Here is an 8,255-nt window from a genome sequence, read left to right on the forward strand (position 1 = left end):
TACGTAAACTCTGAGTTTATTGCCTCATTCCTTAAAATGTTGATAACTTTATTACCTTACAGGAATGTTGTGAGGATTGAATGGCACAGTGGATGTGAATGCACCTATCACACCTGACATACATTACAAGCATATACTTGGCTACAGGAGGAAGTAGCTATTATCGCTCACTGTCACCATCAATTAATCAATCAGCAGTTAAACCAAACACCAGCTTATCTAAATTTAAGGAAACTTGCTCTTTAGAGAGTCAAGTTTTCATCCTTTCAATGAGGAAATTAGCAATCAGTTTTAAGATTCTGATGTAGGAAGCATGAAAACAAAATGGAGAAAGATGAGGCTAATGTGGAAGGTTAGGGAAAGGGAGAGAGGAGATAGAGTAAGAGACAGAAGAGTAGGAGAGCAATTATAGAACAAAGATGCTGAAGTCTTAACTTGGGTTTATGGTCATGAGCATAGATGTAGGGGCAGACCCAATATTTCCAAACTGTGCTCACATGACCAGTGTGTAAATGCAGGTTCATTATGAACTAATAAAGCTTCAGCTTCAAAGTTCCCTCACTTGCACAAGTGAGCTCCTTCCAGGGCTCTGGGAGAAATTCTGGTAATGTGATTGCATATTCATGTGTTTTCATAAAATCTGCAAAAGATTGGACTGCAATTGGTTAAGACAGTTGCCTTTCACTTCAGCTTTCTCTGTCATTTTTCCCATCATATTGGCCAGGGGAGGGGGGTGGAAATGGGGATGGAGTGGCCACAGGCATTTTGAGGCTCCTACCAAGGAAAGATGAGTTGGGAATACATTTAGCTTATTTTGTGGGCTGAGTATTTGTGGGTCACAAATGCTCATGTTCAGTTAAGTTATTGTTAGCTGTTCTGTTAGGAATGGTTTCCAGGAATAATCCTACTGCCCACTATGCAATATCCCTAAAAACCTGTAAAAAAAAAAAAAAAAAAAAAAAGGCACAGGGCCATGTGTTGTCTCATGGTATAAACATGTCCTACTGCACCTGGCATTGAAGTAGTGTGTAATGGAGGAGAAACAATGTTTAAAAAGTATGGAGCCAAATGGCTTGTGCAAGAGTCTAGCCTTCAGATATGTCCATTTTCAAGAGGCGAATTTAGTTCTCATTAATACCTCGAAAAAAGTTGTGTTAAGAATATACTCAATAATGCACCATATATAATTATCAGTGCATGATCATTTTTTTCTTGATGGAATTGTGTGAAATTTATCAGAATGTCTGTATGTAAGGCACAAAACCTGTGGTAGTATTGAAGATGCGGTACAACTGGGTGTGAAGTCTCGTTTTATGCATCCCAATATACCGCATCTCATTACCAATGAAGTTGTGAAGCTGACATTTTTTTAAAAAGTATCAGTACTGTAACAAATTTCATCAGCCATGTTTCAGGCTGAATTATGTTTCTGTTACCTCATTAGAAAGACTGTATTACAAAATTGTCAATATGAAGAAGTATGCAAAGGTTATGCACACTGTAAAGAAAAAGAAGTATAGTGTATGTCAGGCAATTAGTAAAAATATTGTGCTTAGATTGATTTGGTGATGTTTATATCAGCTTTGAAAAGTTTTTAATTTATTGTAATTTCTTTTCTCACTCAAAATAAATATTCGCGTTTCTAAAAAAAAAAAATTGTAGTAATAATTTAGTTCTTTTTTTCTCTTAACCCCCCAACCAAATTGTATGAACCTCAAACCTTATAAAAGTTGACCCTGCCTGGACAGTGAGATAATGCAGGATAGAATAGTTTTTCTAGAAAGGAATATTAGTTCACTCCTAACGCTGCTGAGAGCTTCCAGTTAATCACTAAACTGGAATGAATCATACCACAGACGGGGCTACTTTCAGAAATTGACTTCTTTTCTTTTAGTACCTAGCTACGGTCTCTTAATTCTCCAAAATGGATCAGCCGCATCCTAGAGCAGATGCTGGCTAAAGCCTTGGGGCATCCTTGCACTTAATGACTTTCTCTTTCAAATTAGCATGAGACCTCTCAAGCCTTGTTTCCTCCCAGCAAAATGGGGCAGCCAGGACACAGGATCTAGAGATACCAAAAGAAAAGTTTATGATGTTCTTTCTGTTATTGCTCTAAGTAAAGAGTTTATCTTAATTTCTTTCCTTTTTTTTTTTTTTAAATGAAGGATAAACCCTAGGAAATCTCTTTATGTCTTACAAATTGGGCTTGAATTGTTTCTGAGATAAAACCAGGTGCTCTTTGTTACAGTGATTACAAATGAAATATTAAGATTGTGGATATTAAATTTGACTTTCATCTTTATCGAGGATGAAATCATCAGTCTTTTTAATAAGAAGATCTATGCCCTGATTTCTCAACTCTCAAAACAAGCATCTTGAACCAACTTCCTGAGCTAGAAGCCATGGGAATGAAAAGACAGCAGAGCAGACATGAAGCTGCTGCATTTTGCTAATCTGTAAATTAAATGATCCTCACATGGTCTATCTTCCTTCTGCCTGGATCAGACATCTGCTTGTTTGCGGTTTCCAATCAGGCAGTGTTTCATTCCTCCCCTTCCCCTCCAAAACATTTCTTTATTTTCACATTTATAGAAGGGGCTTTACATAATGCTATATTTATTCCTTTTGTACCTCCTAATGGAATGAAATCTCTCTCTGTATCTCATCTACATTTAAGTTTAGCAACTTCCCTGTTTTCTTGGTCAATGTTTATATCTCTTAGGATTTTGAGTTTGTTTTGTGAAAAAGATGCTGAGAACCTCTTTCCAAAGTTGTCTCAGTTATTAAGTGACCTTCTACTTAGAGTCTTCAGACATAGAGTTTTTGCTGATACTCTCCTACTCCTTTTCCCTCCATTTCTCTATTCTTTCTTCCTCTCCCTGGTCCCTTCCCCTTGATTTCATTATCATTCAGGGAAGACTGGGGAGAGCAAGAAGTTACTTGCTGGTTCTCATACTCTCTACTGGGAGCTGAAGGGGACTCGGTGCACCTTGACAAGATGACTACTGATGGCGTCACTCAAGAGAACAGTTTCTGCCTAGAAACCATTTGGATCTCAGCCTGGATTGCAACCATTGGTGAAATCAGAACATCACATAAGGAACAGACACTTTGTGAGCCACCAGTAGAAGTAAATGATTGTGAACTTAGAGAAATGTTTCTTAGAGTTGTGAAATTAAGTTTTATCTCTCTGCTTCTGGGAGAGCTACCACTCCAATCCTCTGTAAGATATTTTGAGAAAATATTTACTTGGTATAAAAAACTTTAAAAATTTTGGATTAGAATAGATGTCTCACCAGCCACCTGAACTCAAGGTCCAACCTCCATTTTTTATTTATATTTAATCCACATTTCTCACTTAGTCCACAGTGTTCTCCTTAATAATATATCTCTTACATCTTTCTGTCATTATTCCAACTGCAAGTGAAACATCTCTAAAGATCCAAGTGGCAACAAAAATTTTGTGTATATCTTTTTTAAAATTTTTTAAAAGTTTATTTATCTAGAGAGAGAGAGAGAGAGAGACAGAGAAACCACGTGCATGAGCAGAGGAGAGGCAGAGAGAGAGACAGAGAGAGAGAATCCCAAGCAGGCTCTGGGCTGTCAGCACAGAGCCCAATAGGGAGCTCAAACACACAAACTGTGAGATCATGACCTGAGCCAAAACCAAGTGTCAAACGCTTAACCGAGCCACCCAAGTGCCCCAATTTTGTGGATATCTTAACTCTGATTACAGTATACTCACTGACCTTCATCAGTACCTCGTATGTGACCATCGAAACTCAAGGCTTAATTTATTTGGGCATATATCACTACTATTTACATCTTCTATTTCCTCTAGATAGCGAAGATCACTAGCTGTTTAAACTACAATTGTTTTTGTACTACATCTTTTATAAATTTAATACTGTAGTCAAAAATATTTTAAAGCATGCACAAAAATTAAGAAAAAAAGAGCAAGAGAAAACATGACAATCACTAAATGTCAATATATTTTTGAGACACTAGTTAGCCAAGGCAAAAAGAGAAATCTGATGAATTAACATTATCCCATAAAAGGAAATGTACCAGTTCCTCAGATGATGTCTTTTAAATGTCAACTTCTAATGTAATTGATCAGATTACATCATTCCAATAATATCAGCATCTCCCATGTTCTTCAAGACTCTCAGCTATATGCAATATCTGTAAAATGGCATAGTAATAGTAGCTATTAGAATTCTCCATTTTTGTAGGTCAAAATAGTTAAATATGGCCAATTTCATATGGCATAAAATCATATCTCATTAGTTTAAGTTTAGTAATATAGGGAAAAATTGTTCCCATCTTTATCTCCATCCAAACCCATTGCTCCTTTTAATGGTAATTGTGTCTTCATTCAGAATATCTTTACTTCAGTATAAGCCAAAAAATACATACTCTTTATTTTTCCTTTTTTTAATAAAAAAAATGTAGACCATACTCACTGTTATATGCTTTGCTTTTTAAAAAGAAACTTAACACCACAATTTATGTATCAGTAGCTTCTTGTCCTCCGCACCTCTCCTTTTTTAAAAAACAAGTACAGTATATAAATATTCCATTGTAAGAATCTGATTTATTTTATCAGCCCCAACTGATGGATTTTCTGGTTGGTGGTATTTTTAAGATTACTATTGACATCGTCAGGTAAATCATCTGCTATTATAAACAATGTAGTAGTAAATAGCAGTGACATTACAATCCTATGTGTGCAGATGTAGGATTAAGATACATTCTCAGAAATGGGGTTGCTGGGTCCAATGGTGAACATTTTTGCACTTTGGATATTTACCATTGCCATGCAATGAATAAAAAAGCCATATCCTTGAAGTTTTGTCAGCATAATATGTCATTAAATGGTTAGAATTTCTGCTATATGACAGAAGTAAAATAGTATTTTTGTATGGTTTTAAATAGTATTTCTATTACTATGAATAAAGCTTAGTGTATTTTTCATTTTAAAATTTATTGTTTAGAATCTAATAGTTTTAGTCCCTTTTCAATGCTCCTCTTTTTCAAAATTTTCCATGTTATTTTTTCTTGTTTATTTTCCCATATGTTTTAGAATAAATTTTCCAGTTTTTAAAAGTGTCCTATTGATACTTTTGAGATTGGAGTACATTTTTAAGTTAATTTAGGGAGAACCAACATCTTGTATCCCCTAGAAACTATACCTTTTCTTTGTTGCAATTAGAAACTATTTTTTTCCTCCTATTACATTTTGTAACTTGTTTCTGTTATGTATGAAATCTATTGATTTGTGAATACTAATTTTCTACTCTAATACCTTATTGAATTCTCTTGTTCCTTCTAGTAATTTTCAAGTTAATTTTATTTCCCAAGTATATTACCATATCATTTGCAAATAGTGACGGTTTCATGTCCTTCCCATTTTATACAAGCAATATATGAATATATTAGTCATTGAATAAAAAAATCAAGCAATGCAGAAATATTGTGAATCACAAACAAGAATCCTTTTTAACTTCCCCAACCAACCATTGTCCTCAAATGTAACCCACTGTTCATCTGAAGTTTTTTCTGTATATTTCCATAGGTACATATGTGAAATTATGCAGTTTTGTTTTTCTATATTCATATTTAGAATGTACTTTATATACTATCATTTTACATCATAGTCTTTAAGAATAATTCTCTCAAACAATCACAGATGTGGAAGTTTGCAGGTACAGAACAAAGACTTGCTTTCCTGAATCGTTTTAAAGGAAGTAGTGTAAATTTCCTACATACAAGGATGTTATCCAAGAGAATCATCAAAATCAGGTAATCAACATCAATACATTAAAATCATCTAACCTGAGACTCCATTTGCATTTCACCAATTGTCTCAGTAATGTTATTTATAGCAAAAGAATCCAGCTTAGTCTCACTTGTTACAGTTAGTTGTAATGTCTTTAGTCTCCTTCAGTTTTTCCTTGACTTTCATGATCTTGACTCCTATGAAGATTACTGGCCAATATTTTGTACAATGTCCTTCAATTTGGGTTGGTTTGATTTTTTTTCTCCTAATTAAATTCAGGTTACACCCAGGAACACAGTGGCAGGAATATCACAGAAGTAAATCTGTGTTCTTCTCATTGTGTCTTATCTGGTGGTACATGACTCTCATTTGCCCCATTACTGATTATATTCACTTTGATCATTTAATTAAGGTTCTGTCTGCAAGATTTTGCCATGGTGATGTTACTGGTATACTTTTGTAATTAGCATTTTTTGAGGAGTTATTTTGAAACCAAGTAAGTATCCCACTCTTCATGAAAATTTTTACTAATTTGTTTATGTAGTTATTTATATCCATATGAACATGCATGATTTCCTATTTTTTTTCAATGGGTTATAACCCATTACTATCATCATTTCTTTTGATGGTCTATTTGTCCCTGATCTGGCCAGTGAGGGCTTCATCAGGGTGACTTTTGTGTTTTTTGTCATGTCTCCTGATAGTCTTTAAGCACTCCCTTGCTTCCTGATACAGTAAGATGTTTCAGACTTATATTTCTGCCTCAGCCCTAGAATCAGCCATTTCTTCAAGCAATCCCAGTTCTTTTCAGTGGAGAATGGTATTCAGAAGCCAGGATCTAGACACTTGGTATGCTTACTGCTGCTAGAGCATCTCTGTTCCCACATCTTTTTCATGGACAAAGCTAGAGAATATATGTTTATGTATGTGTGTGTGTGTGTGTGTGTGTGTGTGTGTGTGTGTACATATATATATGCATTCATATATTTGCATCTTTTTTCTGCACTTACTCTATTTCCATCTGTATATTGAAAACCACAGTTTCATATTGATAATTCAAAATTTTAGTGAAGAGACCCCTTTTTGCTAGTGATAAAATTGTCTCACATTACCCTTAATAGGTTTAGTTATTTCATCACGTTTCCTGAGTGCAATCAATCTCCTATCTCCACCACCACCCCACCTCCCAAGTTCACATGGGCATCATTTTCACCCTGTAGGGTGATATCACACTGTAGTGCACTGAAGCTTCTTTTTCTGGGGTCACCTATTTTGTTGTACCCATGTAATGTAATGACTTTAGAAATGAAATTGTTCAGGAAGGAGTAGGGAATAGGAAGTATAGATAGATTTTTAAATTTTTTTAATTGTAAAATAACCCAAACATCAATTTTGAAATCAAAACCAGTCTTTAATTGGTTTTATGTTTTACTTAATGCATGTATTAAAAATCTTTCAGTGTGAATATACATACATCCACTGCATTCTTTTCAAATTGCCTTGAGCAATCCTATATTATGGTTATACTGTGGCTTGTCAATAGAAGGATGATAATAAGATCTACCTTTGATTTCTTGAATTTTTCAATTTATGAACAATGGATATCTTGTACATATTGCCTCTTTGTGTATATTTCCATGTGGAAAATGCAAAGTGGAACTTCTGGACTGAAAATATTATTGGTACTTTATTTGAGTGAGTGTTTTGGATAAATTTTCTTTTGAACTACTTTTATTTTCTTACTGATTTGAAAGAAATTCTGTGTATTAAGAATATTAAGACTGTTTCATAGGTTGCAGCTCTTTCTATTTTTTGGTGTGCCATCTGTTTTTTCATTATTTTATGGTGTCTTTAAGCCATATGCAGTTCAAAAGAAAAATATATATATATTAAAGAGGATATATATATATATATATACATTGTACAGTATAATATATATATTAAAGAGAATTAATCTATCCATATTTTTCTATAGCTTTCATTGATTTTTTTAATTTTCTTTAGAAATTTCTTATAGTGTTTTTTCAGATGGCTTTTCTTCTCCTCCAATATTTTTAACTGGTGTACAACTTACATTAAAAAATGCATGGATCTTAAGTGTACAGTTTAATGAGCTTTTCTTATTTTCAACCTACTGCAATAATTTTTAACATTTCCATTACCCCAGAGTGTTTCAGCCCATCCTCTTGCCCCTTTCAGCCCATCCTCTTGCTCCAGAGACAACACCACTGTCTGATTTCTATTGCCATACACTAGTTTTGCCTGTTCTTGGACTTCATATTAATGAACTCATACAGTGTGTACTGTTTTATGTCTGCTTCACTCAACATAATGCTTTGCAGATTTATTAATTTGTATGTATCAGTAGTTTTTTTTTTAATTTCTAAGTGTAGTCTATTATATGTTGATATAACAATTTGTTTATTAAATCTCCTGTTGATGCACGTTTGAATTGTTTCCATCTGAGAACTAT

The sequence above is a fragment of the Felis catus genome, chromosome C1 (genome assembly GCF_018350175.1).
Source record: "Felis catus isolate Fca126 chromosome C1, F.catus_Fca126_mat1.0, whole genome shotgun sequence".
Classification (NCBI taxonomy): domain Eukaryota; kingdom Metazoa; phylum Chordata; class Mammalia; order Carnivora; family Felidae; genus Felis; species Felis catus.